Source organism: Erinaceus europaeus, chromosome 1, assembly GCF_950295315.1.
Source record: "Erinaceus europaeus chromosome 1, mEriEur2.1, whole genome shotgun sequence".
NCBI classification, from domain to species: domain Eukaryota; kingdom Metazoa; phylum Chordata; class Mammalia; order Eulipotyphla; family Erinaceidae; genus Erinaceus; species Erinaceus europaeus.
The window spans coordinates 161,090,211-161,104,322 of record NC_080162.1 but is presented as its reverse complement, the minus strand read 5'-3'; positions in this window follow the sequence as shown (position 1 = coordinate 161,104,322).

The window sequence follows — 14,112 nt, the reverse complement described above, 5'->3', positions numbered from 1 at the left end:
TTATTGTATTTACTGTCGAATGTAAAACATTAATTCCCCAATAAAGAAATTAAAAAAAAAAAACTTGTTGTCTAACCACACCACCAACTGAATGATTCCAGTGACCTTTTCTTCTGGGGACACAGGAATTTCCCAGATTGTTCTGGGAGATGGCACTGGCCCTTCCAACACATCCATCCACTTTTACAGCCAGTTTCATCTCTGAGTTGGCTGGTAGCTCCAGGAATCAGCCAAAGGCACCAGCATTTATTTAAGTGTCTACAGTCAGCTGTGATTATAGTCTATTCTCAGCTATGCTTTTCAGATCAGCTGTTGAGACCCGACATGAAAGAAACAGGCAAAGGTGGAATACACAGAGTAATGAAAACTTAGGGACCCTTTAGTACCAGGTGTCCTGGTCCCTGATTTTGTTCATAAGGAAACTGCAAGGATGCAACCAGTCAGTAAGCACATGGCAGAGTTGGAAGATAGCCTGGGCATCACAGTTCTCTGGATGTTTGCCCCTCCCTTCCATCAAGTCTTCCTTCTGGTTTCAGGGAAGAACTAGGATGCAGGAGGAGGGGTTACCTGGCAATATACTACCGATGCCATGCTAAAAACACATAATCCTTTGTGCAATATCTGAGTTTCATAGTAAATCTTACTTTTTCCATGCTGAACTGTCAGCTTTAACAAATGGTCTCAGCAGAACCATTATGTGAGTAAACAGTCAAGAATAAATCACAGTCTATAAATATATCCTACAACCTTTCAATTCCACTTTTTTCCCATTGATAACCTAATTTTTTACAATAATAAAATCCAATTTTAGCAACCCATGAGCTAGGGCGCTGCGTAGACTGTCTGGCCTATGAACATGAGGTCTCAAGTTTGATCCCAAGTTGCTTGTACCAGAGTTATGCACTGGTTCTTTCTCACTCTCCTCACTCATTAATAATAAATATATTTTTTAATTTTTTTATTTAAGAAAGGATTAATGAACAAAAACATAAGGTAGGAGGGGTACAACTCCACACAATTCCCACCACCCAATCTCCATAACCCACCCCCTCCCCTGATAGCTTTCCCATTCTCTACCCCTCTGGGAGCATGGACCCAGGGTCATTGAGGGTTGCAGAAGGTAGAAGCTCTGGCTTCTGTAATTGCTTCCCCGCTGAACATGGGCATTGACTGGTCGGTCCATACTCCCAGTCTGCCTCTCTCTTTCCCTAGCAGGGTGTGTCTCTGGGGAAGCTGAGCTCCAGGACACATTGGTGGGGTCTTCAATCCAGGGAAGCCTGGCCAGCATCCTGGTGGCATCTGGAACCTGGTGATTGAAAAGTGAGTTAACATACGAAGCCAAACAATTTGTTGAGCAATCATGGATCCCAAGCTTGGAATAGTGGAGAGGAAGTGTTAGGGAGTTACTCACTGCAAACTCTAGTGTACTTCTGCTTTCAGGTATATATTTTACAGTAGTTTATGGATACGTGTGCACATAAGCTCTCTCTCACAGAAACTGGTGTATATCTAGGTTATGGGACTTTGTTAGAAAGTGAACCACCTGAGATGAAATTAGAGTGTACTATAAAAGGAAAGGTCTCACCCGAGTAATGAAGCTGAAGTGTTGTCATTCCACACGTGAAGTCTCTGGACACAGTCTGAGGTGAAGCATGTTGAGGTGGCAATCGTTGCATTGGTTAGGTTGTGATCGACGGATGCAATATTATTTGGTTTGGATTGGGAGATTCATACGGGAAAGTGGGCCCTATCCAAGGGTTCCAGGACTGGGGGAAGTAGGGGCTCTATAGTGGAGATGTGAGGTTCCTGCTGTCTTAGGGTTCAAAAAGACAATCGATAGTTAATGTTATCATCACATTATTTGCTAATTGGGTTAACTTTGAAAAGTCCCTTTGTTATGGTTTGCTGTACAGTATCCAGTATCTTGTATATAGCTGTGCTTTTGGATGCTTCTAATCTACTTGGTCTAGGCTTTTGAGAGAGTCCGCATATCAAATACATAGCCTATATATTAAAAAGATTCAGTTTGTCTTTTGAGAAACTTTGAGACATACAATTGATTTCCCCCTCTCATATTAATTAACTACTGATTTATATGCCTACATTTTGCTAGGAGTGTACATAAACACCATTCCCACCACCAAAGGACTGTGACCCATCCCTCCCACCCACTCCCACCCCCCACTGGCCCAGGAAGCTACATGTCTACCCCTCACCACTGGGTTTTTACTTTGGTGCCCTACTTAACAATTATTAACATCTATGCACCCAATGAGAAGCCATCTAAATACATCAAACTTCTATTGAAAGAGCTACAGCAATGTATTAACAGTAACACAATCATAGTAGGGGACTTCAACACCCCACTCTCTCAACTTGACAGATCTTCCAGGCAGAAAATCAATAAAGACATAAGGGAGCTAAATGAAGAGATAGATAAACTAGAACTATTGGACATTTTCAGAGTCATTCATCCCAAGAAACTGGAATACACATTTTACTCAAATCCACCTGGGTCATCCTCAAGGATAGACCATATGTTAGGCCACAAAGACAGCATCAGCAAATTCAAGAGAATTGAAATCATCCCAAGCATCTTCTCAGACCACAGTGGAATTAAACTAACACTTAACAATCAACAAAAGATTACTAATAGTTCCAAAATGTGGAAGCTCAACAGTACACATCTTAACAACTTCTGGGTCAAAGAGGAAATCAAGGAAGAAATCAAAATGTTTCAAGAGTTCAATGAAAATGAAGACACAAGCTATCAAAATATTTGGGACACAGCTAAAACAGTCCTAAGAGGGAAGTTCATAGCTATACAAGCACACATTAGGAAATAAGAAAAAGCACAAATAAACAGCCTGATTGCACATCTTAAAGACCTAGAAGAACAACAACAAAGGAACCCTAAAGCAACCAGAGGACAGAAATCACTAAAGTTAGGACAGAAATAAATAACATTGAGAATAGGAAAACCATACAAAAGATCAACGAAAGTAAATGTTGGTTCTTCGAAAGAGTAAACAAAATCGACAAACCTTTAGCCAGACTCACTAAACAAAAAAGGGAGAAGACCCAAATAAATCAGATAATAAATGAAAGAGGAGATATCACAACAGACACTGCAGAAATTTAACATATCATGCGAGGCTTCTATGAACAACTATATGCCACCAAGCTACAGAACCTGGAAAAAATGGACAATTTCCTAGATACCTACCAACTTCAAAAACTAAGTAAAGAGGAAGTGGATAACATGAACAGGCCCATCATAGCTAATGAAATTGAAACAGTTATCAAAAATCTCCCCAAAAATAAAAGTCCTGGACCAGATGGTTTTACAAATGAATTCTACAAAACCTTCAAAGAAGAACTAATACCTCTACTTTTAAAAGTCTTCCAGAAGATTGAAGACACTGGAATACTCCCTGCCAGCTTCTATGAAGCCAACATCACCCTGATACCAAAAGCAGACAGGGACACAACCAAAAAAGAAGACTACAGACCAATATCTCTGATGAACATGGATGCAAAAATATTGAACAAAATTCTAGCCAACCGGATAAAACAGTATAATAAAAAAGATTGTTCATCATGACCAAGTGGGGTTTATCCCAGGCATGCAAGGTTGGTTCAATATACATAAATCAATCAATGTGATCCACCACATCAACAAAAGCAAGACCAAAAACCACCTGGTCATAGCAATAGATGCAGAGAAAGCCTTTGACAAAATACAACATCCCTTTATGATCAAAACACTACACAAAATGGGAATAGATGGAAAATTCCTGAAGATAGTGGAGTCTATATATAGCAAACCTACAGCCAACATCATACTCAATGGTGAAAAACTGGAAGCATTTCCACTCAGATCAGGTACTAGACAGGGCTGCCCACTATCACCATTACTATCAAACATAGTGTTGGAAGTTCTTGCCATAGCAATCAGGCAGGAGCAAGGAATTTTAAAGGGATACAGATTAGAAGACAAGAAGTCAAACTCTTTTTATTTGCAGATGACATGCAGGTATACATTGAAAAACCTAAGGACTCCAGCAAGAAGCTTTTGGAAATCATCAGGCAATACAGTAAGGTGTCAGGCTATAAAGTTAACATTCAAAAGTCAGTGGCATTCCTCTATGCAAACACTAAGCTAGAAGAAATTGAAATCCAGAAATCAATTCCTTTTACGATAGCAACAAAAACAATAAAATATCTAGGATTAAATCTAACCAAGGAAGTGAAAGACTTGTATACTGAAAATTATGAGTCACTACTCAAAGAAATTGAAAAAGACACAAAGAAGTGGAAAGATATTCCATGTTCATGGGTTGGAAGAATTAACATCATCAAAATGAATATATTGCCCAGAGCCATCTACAAATTTAATGCTATCCCCATCAAAATCCCAAGCACATTTTTTAAGAGAATAGAACAAATGCTACAAATGTTTATCTGGAACCAGAAAAGACCTAGAATTGCCAAAACAATCTTGAGAAAAAAGAACAGAACCGGAGGCATCACACTCCCAGATCTCAAACTGTATTATAGGGCCATTGTCATCAAAACTGCTTGGTACTGGAACATGAACAGACACACTGACCAGTGGAACAGAATTGAGAGCCCAGAAATGAGGCCCCACACCTATGGACATCTAATCTTTGACAAAGGTGCCCAGACTATTAAATGGGAAAGCAGAGTCTCTTCAACAAATGGTGTTGGAAACAATGGGTTGAAACATGCAGAAGAATGAAACTGAATCACTGTATTTCACCAAATACAAAAGTAAATTCCAAGTGGATCAAGGACTTGGATGTTAGACCAGAAACTATCAAATACTTAGAGGAAAATATTGGCAGAACTCTTTTCCGCATAAATTTTAAAGACATTTTCAATGAAACGAATCCAATTACAAAGAAGACTAAGGCAAGTATAAACCTATGGGACTACATCAAATTAAAAAGCTTCTTCACAGCAAAAGAAACCACTACCCAAACCAAGAGACCCCTCACAAAATGGGAGAAGATCTTTACATGCCATACATCAGATAAGAGTTTAATAACCAACATATATAAAGAGCTGGCCAGACTCAACAACAAGACAACAAATAACCCCATCCAAAAATGGGGGGAGGACTTGGACAGAATATTCACCACAGAAGAGATCCAAAAGGCCGAGAAACACATGAAAAAATGCTCCAAGTCTCTGATTGTCAGAGAAATGCAAATCAAGACAACAATGAGATATCACTTCACTCCTGTGAGAATGTCATACATCAGAAAAGGTAACAGCAGCAAATGCTGGAAAGGGTGTGGGGTCAAAGGAACCCTCCTGCACTGCTGGTGGGAATGTAAATTGGTCCAACCTCTGTGGAAAACAGTCTGGAGAACTCTCAGAAGGCTAGAAATGGACCTACCCTATGACCCTGCAATTCCTCTCCTGGGGATATATCCTAAGGAACCCAACACATCCATCCAAAAAGATCTGTGCACACATATGTTCTTGGCAGCACAATTTGTAATAGCCAAAACCTGGAAGTAACCCAGGTGTCCAACAACAGATGAGTGGCTGAGCAAGTTGTGGTATATATACACAATGGAATACTACTCAGCTGTAAAAAATGGTGACTTCACTGTTTTTAGCCGATCTTGGATGGACCTTGAAAAAATCATGTTTAGTGAAATAAGTCAGAAACAGAAGGATGAATATGGGATGATCTCACTCTCAGGCAGAAGTTGAAAAACAAGATCAGAAAAGAAAACACAAGTAGAACCTGAAATGGAAGTGGATTATCGTACCAAAGTAAAAGATTCTAGGGTGGGGGTGGGTGGGTGAGGAGAATACAGGTCCATGAAGGATGATAAATGACATAGTGGGGGTAGTATTGTTAAATGGGAAACTGGGGAATGTTATGCATGTACAAACTATTGTAGTTACTGTTGAATGTAAAACATTAATTCCCCAATAAAGAAATAAATTTTTTTTAAAAAGACATTTGAGAGCCAGATATTATCCAACAGAATCCCAGATGCCTCATCACGAATACCAGTACATTGAGGGTATGGAGCTGGAGAGAAAAGGTACACTAAGGGCATTTGGGCAAGTGGCAAATTTTAAAGAAGAAAAGTTGGCAGAATAGTGTTGTTTCTTGTTCTATGAATTATCCTTTTCTTACCCCTTTTTGCCAGAGTTTGAAGGCTTCATGGGGTTCTAGATAACATGAAGATTTGCCTAGATATCAAAACATCTAGCACTTACTGAACAATTCACATAATTTATCTCAGTTAATCCTCTTTCTCATTGTATTTTCCACTGTTTTATGGGCAAAGATGCTGAGAAAGGGGTGGATAACTTGTCAAAGGTCACAGAACTAGTGTGTACTAGAGTTGTTTAGAGTGGGCCCCAGTCTTCACCTCTGTTTTGTTTAGAGTTAGAGGATATACTACTTCAAGTCCCTTTTCAACCTCAGCTCTCATCCTTCCTAACTCCCCTCAAAAGAAAGGCTTTTAATCTGACTGGTCAAAGTCCTTGGTCTTTACGGGGCCTCATTTGATTAATGGGTACACTTTCTCTACTGAAAAGAGAGAATGCTTCTCTTTTTCCTCCAGTTTCCATGCCCTGAGCAAGGAAGTAAATTTAGAATTCCATTGCAGAACTAAACCAACCAGCAACTGAGCTGTCACTCTTTCTCTGGACAAATAGACTTGATCAATCAGTCAAGTCCCATGATTTCAAAAAGGATGAGGGAAGATCCTTCAGGTATTTCCCTGAGATAGTGCACTAGCTTTGTCATATACATATCAGGTTCAAGTCCAAACCTCTGCACAGTGGAGAAAGCTTCAGAGCTGTGTTATCTTTCCCTCTCTCCCTTTGGCACTCTACCTCTGTCTATCAATCTGGAAAAGTCTACCTGGAATAGTGAAGCCCTAGTGAATAACAACTATAAAGAGGTAAGAGAGGGTGGAAAGAAAGGAAGAAAGAAGGGTAGAATCTTTGACCCAGGCTGTAGGTTAATGTATCAGAGACTTACACAACCACTGATACAGTATTAGTTTGAATATTTTCATTACTCAGTAATCCCTTGAAAATCCTGAGGAAGATGAAATGATGTGTAAGACTAGATCTTGGGTCTATAAAACTGTCCAGAGGGGCAGGTGCTGGTATGCATAGTTGAGTGCACACATTACAGTGCACAAGGACCTGAGTTCAAGCCCCTGCTCCTTACCTGAAGGAGGGAAGGGGGACACTTCATAAGTGGTGAAGCAGGACTACAGGTGTCTCTCTGTCTCTCTCCCTTTCTGTTTCCTTCCCTCTCAGTTTCTCTCTGTGTTTGTCAAATAAATAAAACATTTGTTTAAAAAAACTTTAAAAAAAAAGTGCCCATCCAAAAAGAAACAAAATTACTATCCAACCTTATCTATTCTGGAGACTTTTACAACCAAGGTAGTGCTTACGCATGTCTCCAAATGAAAGTACTCAGTGGTAAAGGTGACACCACCCACTTTCCCCTTTCCATTAGCAAGAGGTTGATGGGAGACTGGGCACTAAGTGCATAATAAAAATAAACGGTATTTTTTAAAATAGATCTTTAAATGTTTTTTGCATTTTGGCATTTTTAGTCAAGGCATGTTTTCCAGTTGTTTGAAATTCCATTACTCCCTAAAGATTCAACTCCACCCAGCTTCTTTCATTTAGGTAATCTACCTGCCCCCAGGATATTTGACTTTGTAACAAAGTCCCCTGTAAAGACTGCCAGAAAAGGTAGGCAATTCACCATCAGAAAATCAAGTGAGAAGGAAGGAAAGGAAGACTGGAAATGTGTTCATCTGGATTTTACTAGGAAAAAATAATTAGCAAGAAGAGTGGTATGGTTAAGTTCTTTGTAAACAAACAAAAGGGAGGGGGCACACATAATTGGCCTCTACCAGCCCACAAAAGCACTTATTTGAGAGGATCTGGGTGGGAGGCAGTGTGCAAAGTGTCTGAACACAAAAGAACCACCTACCCCCTCTGGGAAGTCTAAAGAAGGAAAGAATTACTATATGGAAAAATTGTTGCTTAACAGAAGAGTGGGGGGAGGGAAAGGCTCCAGTTGCAAAATCAAGAAAGCCCTGATTAAGAGAAAATAAAGAGTGGAGAAAAGATGGCTAAGAATAACCTCTCAACACCCAGAAGCCTGTGGGATCCAGATGGACACTCCCTCCAGCTGCATCCTTCTTAGGCTCAGGCCCCAATTTCTCATCAGACTCCTGCTGAGCAGATTTAATTTTCCATTGAAAAATTCAGAGTTGTCACCCTTCCTCCACTTTACTGCTCCTGTGGTGGAACCTGCTGGAGTCCTTCTTTCAAACATCCTGCAGGCTAAGTAGAGAACTGCAGCATGTAACTCAGAAATGAAATTGATCTTCCTGAACAAAGTAATCCTTTTCTGTCCAAGTTCCCCCACCCATGCTTTCATTTAAAAAAAAAAAAAAGAAAAAGAAAAGTGGGGGGAGTGGGCAGTAGCGCAGCAGGTTAAGCGCACATGGTGCGAAGCGCAAGGACCTGCACAAGGATCCCGGTTTGAGCCTTGGCTCCCCACCTACAGGGGGGTCGTTTCACAAGTGGTGAAGCAGGTCTGCAGGTGTCTATCTTTCTCTCCCCCTCTCAGTCTTCCCCTCCACTCCTGATTTCTCTCTGTCCTATCCAACAACAATGACAGCAGTAACAAGGATAATAATAACAATGATAAACAACAAAGGCAACAAAAAGGAAAAAATAACCTCCAGAATTAGTGGATTCATAGTGAGCCCCAATGATAACCCTGGAGGCAAAAGAAAAATAAAAAAATAAAAAATAACTGTCTAGCACATACCTTGTGCCAGGGTCTGTTCAAAGGTTGCCAATAAGGCCCGTGCATTCATAGAATTTCTCTGATTGCAGAAATAACAGTTACTCAATATCTTCATGTCTTCATCCACTCATCCTTTCTCTGAGCCTCAGCTTTTATAGATACATATATATCCACCTTCACATTATCTGTCAAGCTCAAGCAAAGATTACTGAAGTCCTGGGCTCCTAAGAACATACCTAAAATAGACATCCTAGCTTCTTTCCACAATAGGGTCCCTATTCTCATTGGCTCTACTCCTACATTTTAGTCCTTGTTTATTAAGCATTTTTTTCTGATTTATACCTTATTACCTTTCAGCTACTAAGTTCCAGATGCTACTACATCCTGACCTCCCTAGGCAAATGACAATATGTCCTGGGAACTCACCTCTCCAGATCTCTCCTACTTGGAAAAGATAGAGACAGGCTGGGGATATGGATCAACTGACCAATGTTCATGTTCAGTGGAGAAGCAATTACAGAAGCCAGAACTTCCACTTATGCACCCTATGAGGAATTTTGGTCCATACTCCCAGAGGGGGAAATGCTAGGGGAAGACACCCAAAGGGCTCTGAACTCTAGTTCCACAGGGACCGGTAACTTGTGTGACCAGAAAACTTTTTTTTTTTCCACTATCACTGAGAGGAAAGAGAATCTAGAGAATACATCAGGAAATCAGGCCCTATTTCTCTTATCTAAGAAGGAAAAGAAAAAGGGAAGGACACCTGGAAATTGTAATAGGTGTAGATCTGGCCTAGGAAGGAAGTGAAGGCAGGGCCTTAGAAGTGAATAAAAACAGGGAGTTGGGCAGTAGCTCAGCAGGTTAAGCACATGTGGGCAAAGCGCAAGTTTGAGTCCCCGGGCTCCCCACCTGCAGGGGAGTCGCTTCACAGGCGGTGAAGCAGGTCTCCAGGTGTTTATCTTTCTCTCCCCTTCTCTGTCTTCCCCTGCTCTCTCCATTTCTCTCTGTCCTATCCAACAACAACAACATCAACAACAATAAAAACAACAAGGGCAGCAAAAAGGAAGTAATTTTTTTTAAAAAGTGAATAAAAACAAGCATCAGCTTCTATGTGGGATCATCCATCTTTACTGGCCCACATGCTTCTCTGGTACATGCCTTTTCATTTTCCTTATAAAAGTTTAAAATATTGAAGGAAAACCCCTATGAGGAATACTTAGAGATAAGAAGGGGGGGGGAAGTCCTTTAACAAAGGAATTAAAAAATCACTAAGGCTTATTAATACAAAAAAAGAAGAAAAGTCATGGGACATATATTCAATGGAGTATTACTCAGCCATTAATAAGAAGGCTATAAGGTATCCTTTGAGACTAAATAAATGGAACTGGCAGTGACTATGATTAAGTGAAGAGCAACTATGGGATACATATTTTTCTTTATTGGGGAAATCAATGGTTTACAGTCAACAGTAAAATACAGTAATGTGTACATGTGTAACATTTCTCAGTTTTCCACAGAACAATTCAAATCCCTCTAGGTCCTCCTCTGCCATCATGTTCCAGGAACTGAACCTTCCCCACCACTCCAGAATCTTTTTCTTTGGTGCAACACACCAACTCCAGTCCAAGTTCTGCTTTGTGTTTCTTATCTTTCTTTTTTAAAATTATTATTAGTTATTTAATTATTAACTTCTTTTTTAAAATTATTATTAGTTATTTAATAATGGTCAGCAGGATTATGGGATAAGAGAAGTACAATTCATTTGATTCCCATCACTAGAGTGAATGGGATAATTTTGTTGATATGTGGAATATAGAGAATTGAAACACATGAACTTGAAAAAAGTAAGAAAAAAATATATATCTATATTCATCAATATAGATTACGGTTGGGGTGAAGACACTGAATTTTAGTGGTGAAAGCATCATGGAACTGTACTCTATTTTTTTACAATCTTTTTATCACTGTTAAGACACTAATAAAAATATATATTTAAAAAGGGGGGGAGTCGGGCGGTAGCGCAACAGGTTACGCGCATGTGGCACGAATCGCAAGGACCAGCATAAGGATCCCGGTTCAATCCTCCGGCTCCCCACCTGCAGGGGAGTTGCTTCACAGGCAGTGAAGCAGGTCTGTAGGTGTCTTTCTTTCTCTCCCCTTCTCTGTCTTCCCTTCCTCTCTCCATTTCTCTCTGTCCTATCCAACAACGATGACATCAATAACAACAACAATAATAACTACAACAACAATAAAAAAGGGGGGGATGGTAGTGATAACACTGAAGAGGATATATAGAAGTCAAGTGCATACTCACCAATATGTTGGACATCATGGTTGTTAAAAATGTAAAGAGGATAGGCTGGGAAGCCATCATCATGGTTATACAAAAGACTTTCATGCCTGAGGCTCCAAGACACCAGGTTCAGTCCTCAGCTCCACCATAAGCCAGAGATGAGCAGAGCTCTGGTCTTTCTCTGTTGTCTTTCTCTCTGTATCTCTCTCTCTCTAAAATATATATATTTTTTAATATAGAGGGTTTCTCCTGTCTAGCTGGTGGAGTATATGCTGGTATCTTTGGAGATCAGCCATCAACATCTAAGATGTGCATATCCTCTGTGATCCAGAAATTCCATTTCTAAATGTAAATTTTTGATATTCCACAAGGAGATAAACTCAAAGATGCTCATCAAAGCAGTGTTTGTAACAGCAACAACCAGAAACAACCTTACTGAAGAAATAGCTCAAGCTGGTATAGTATAAGACTTTCATGCCCAAGGTACTTGGTTCCATTCTCAGCACCATAGGTACAAGAGTGGTGGCCTGACACACCTCTCTTTCTCCCTCCCCCCTCATAAAATGTCTTTTTTAAAAAAAGACAAAGAAGAAACAAAGAGAAACTGCCAAGCCATCCTCAATAAATAAGCCATAATGATGTATTTACACAATAACATATTATGCAGCCATAAAAAATGAATAAAATAGACCTACGTGTATCAACATGGATAAAAGAACTATAACAAAAAAGAGACTATAACAGTGACTTGAAAGAGAAAAGTGCAGGATACTACAGAGAAATAAGTTTTATATAATTAAAAAAAACCCTACTCTTTTACAATACAATACATTTAGTGGAAGAACATGGGTAAGAAAAAAAAATGTATGCCAACTTCAGATCAGAAATCACCCCTAAGAAAGAAGAGAAATAATTAGATGGATGACAGACTTTTCAAAGATAAACTGAAGGGTCGTGGAAATAGCTCACTGGACAGGGTGCCTTCCTTGCCATGTGCATGACTCAGGTTTGAGTCCTAGCACCATATGAAAATGTTACACCACCAGGGGAAGTGCTGGTGCTGTAGTGCCTCTCCCTCTTCCTCTTCTTCTCCCTCCCTCTCTCTCTCTCTCTTTCTTCTGTGACTTTATCTGAATGAGAAAGTGACCAAGAACAGTGAAATCAGGCCAGGGTAAAGAGAATAATGGTTATGCAAAAAGACTCATGTCTGAGGCTCCAAGGTCCCAGGCTCAATCCCTCGCACCACCATAAGCCAGAGCTGATCGGTGCTCTGGAAAACAAAACAAAACAAAAACAAGGAAATCAAGCAAACTGGAGATTGTCAAAAAATGAAACAAACAAAACAAAACTAGAAGCCAGCAGACGGTTGCACAATGTTATTAGTACTTAGCAAAAATAACTTAATCTGAAGTTTTATATTCAGTTAAACTGTTGTTCAACAATATGAACAAATATTTATCATTCATTTGTTATTATTAAGCAATATCTTCAACCTGCAGAGACACAAAATTATATAACTCCAGGTTTCTGTCTTCAGCAAGCATACAGTTTAGTGTTCTCTCCCCCAGATGCTACCAAATTAAAGAGATCATCCAGGACCTTCATTAAAACCTTTGGCCCAATGTAGGTTTGGTTTTACAACAAACCCTCTTTTCCCTGGGGCTCTTCCAGCAAAATGAAAAGTAATGAGACTACTTAACCCATGGAATCAAAATGGGACCACCTCAAGGCAAGACAGAGGTCTTGGCTCAACTAATTATAGTGACAAAAGAGTTTTTCAGTGATAAATCTAAGAATAAATAGTTCTGTAAAGACTATATTCAGATAATATCTTTCACACATGATTACAAGTTTTCCCACTTGTCATAGCTTGCTTAATCTCACATCTACCCAATTCCCTAAGTCTTCATTGAAACAACTACCTACTAGCTTTTTCTAAAATGGAAACCCCAAATCTGCATCTGCAATATTCATGCCCTTAGGTTCATGATTAGTCAATAATTTGTTTTGTTTTATATCTTAACTCTTTTTCAGCCACAAGGTTCCAGATGTTACCATGATGCCAACCTGACTTCCCTGGATAGATGACCCCACTGATGTTTCCTGGAGCCCCGCCCCACTATGGAAAGAGAGAGGCAGACTGAGAGTATGGATCAACCTGTCAACGCCCATGTTCAGTGGGTGTTGGAAATTACAGAATTACAGCAATTACAGAAGCCAGACCTTCCACCTTGTGCACCCCACAATGATCCTGGGTCCATACTCCCAGAGGGATAAAGAATAGGAAAGCTTTCAAGGAGGGGATTGGATGTGGCGTTCTGGTGGTGGGAATTGTGTGGAGTTGTAGCCCTCTTATCCTATGGTCTTGTCAATATTTACATTTTATAAATAAAAATTTAAAAAAAGAAACAGCTGAACAGTAAAGACAACACTAAAAGATAGCAAGACTTCTTGGCTTTGCTAAGATGCATCTAACTTCCTTTTGCAATAAATATTCAGATTTTCAAAAAAGAAAAATAATGTATAGATCTATACATATACATTGCCATGTGCACATCTCAAGCTCATTCATCACCACACTGAACAAAGCTTTGTTGCTTTGGTATCTCTCTCTTTTTATCTGAAAAAGTCATCACAGTGACAGAAAAAAAAAAAGAGAATAGAAAGACATATCAAGACTAAGTAATTTCACTGATGAAAAGCTATAACTTTTGGAGCTGGGTGGTGGTGCACCTGGTTGAGTGCGCATGTTATAATGTGCAAGTTTGAGCCCCCAGTCCCCAGATGCAGGGGGCAAGCTTTGTGAGTGGTAAAGCAGTGTTGCAAGTGTCTCTCTGTCTCCCTTTCTTTCACCTCAATTTCTGGCTGTCTCTATCCAATAATTAAATAAAGATAAATTTTTTAAAGAATCACTATTTTTTATCTTTTATTTGTTTCCATTTAATATTGGATAGAGACAGAGAAATTGAGACAGGAG